Source organism: Tupaia chinensis, unplaced genomic scaffold (genome assembly GCF_000334495.1).
Source record: "Tupaia chinensis unplaced genomic scaffold, TupChi_1.0 Scaffold000709_1, whole genome shotgun sequence".
NCBI classification, from domain to species: Eukaryota; Metazoa; Chordata; class Mammalia; order Scandentia; family Tupaiidae; genus Tupaia; species Tupaia belangeri.
Genome location: NW_006160232.1, coordinates 408,709 through 410,206, shown reverse-complemented (window position 1 = coordinate 410,206; position 1,498 = coordinate 408,709). Strand labels below are relative to the sequence as shown.

The following is a 1,498-nucleotide window of genomic DNA, read 5'->3' as shown; positions in this document are numbered from 1 at the left end:
CATATTTAATAGTTTGGGATTTATGTAGGCTGTAAAACTATGGCAAACACAGTCTTAAACATACAAACCAAAGACTTTCCAGGGGGATATAAAATTTGAAAGGAAGTCCAGTAAATTACTTCCTAAACCTTGAGACAATAATCTATATCCATGATACCTCTCCATGATGCATATTTTTTTAGGTTATCTGCACAAGGTCGTTTCTTGTCTTACAGAGGCTCTGGAACATTTTTTTTTTTTTTTTAAGAATGATTTGAAATCCTTATGTTATAGACAAGGTCTCAGTTTTAAAAAATATGAAACACTCTGTTTCTTCTACTTCTAATAGCTCATCAAGAGATAACAGTACTGGGGGCTGGCAAGTGGTGTGGTGGTTAAAGGTGCTGGACTCCCACATGGCCAACCATGGTTCAAGTCTCAGACCTGGTGGTTTCCTTTCTCACTTTCTCTCTCTCATCAAATTGGAAAATAATAATAATAAATAAAGTTAAAATAAAATCATTATTTTTTTTTTAAAAAAGAGAGACCAGTACTAAATCGTGCTCCTGCAGCATTTCCAGATACTGGGACACTGATCACTCAATTCTTGCTGAATGCCCCACAGGGGCGATGAGCTTCATGTCTTAAGTTCCAGCATTCCATCTAAGTTTGGGATTGAGGTGATTTGTAATTTGATACCAGGATGATTATCTGGTTCTGTCTTGATTATCTGGGGACTGCTACAGCCTGATCCCTGTTTTAGAGAAAAAAATGCTTTTCAGATTCCATTTTCATGGTCATCTCTTCTTCTGATGTTATATTAGTTTCAGCAACTAAGTGGTCAGAGGTAATTTCTTCTTTGTTCCTGTCTGAATCTTACAAAATATTAAGAACAACTTCTCGCAACTCATTATCGGTGTTGCTCCATTATTAATGGCTTCTTCATATAGTCCAATGACATCAAAGTTGCCTTTGCTTGTCAACAACTTGGCTTTGTAGATCAAGAATGTAGGGAACCAGCAGTTAGCGTAATGGCTATGTCGCTGGACTCCCACGTAGTCGACCGCGGTTCGTGTCCCGGACCCGGTGGTTTAAAACTCACGCTGGGTGCGTGTGCATGCGTGCCCAAGATCCTGAGAGGAGAATGGAGGAGAAGGGATTGCAGCGTGACCATCCCCCCTGGGGGGTGATTTCTCGCTTTCTGTCTCTATGTCTCTCTCTGTCTGTCTGGCGAGCGCACGCGCCCTACAGTGAAAATCTCTCCAAAAAAAAAAAAAAAAAAAAAAAAAGAAAAAAAAAGAAAAAAGAATGTAGAAAATTTTTTGGAACCAGCAGTTAGCGTAATGTCGCTGGACTCCCATGTAGCCAAGCCAGGTTCACGTCCCGGACCCGGTGGTTTAAAACTCACGCTGGGTGCGTGTGCATGCGTGCCCAAGATCCTGAGAGGAGAATGGAGGAGAAGGGATTGCGGCGTGACCATCCTCCCTGGGGGGGTGATTTCTCGCTTTCTGTCTCTGTG

General features: G+C 41.6%; 1 pseudogene; it reads right to left on the bottom strand.

Moving 5' to 3' along the window:
- Positions 1-178: 178 nt before the first annotated feature.
- The window catches only part of LOC102470084 (cytoskeleton-associated protein 2-like), a 7,021-nt pseudogene continuing 5,701 nt past the window's right edge, over positions 179-1,498 (bottom strand).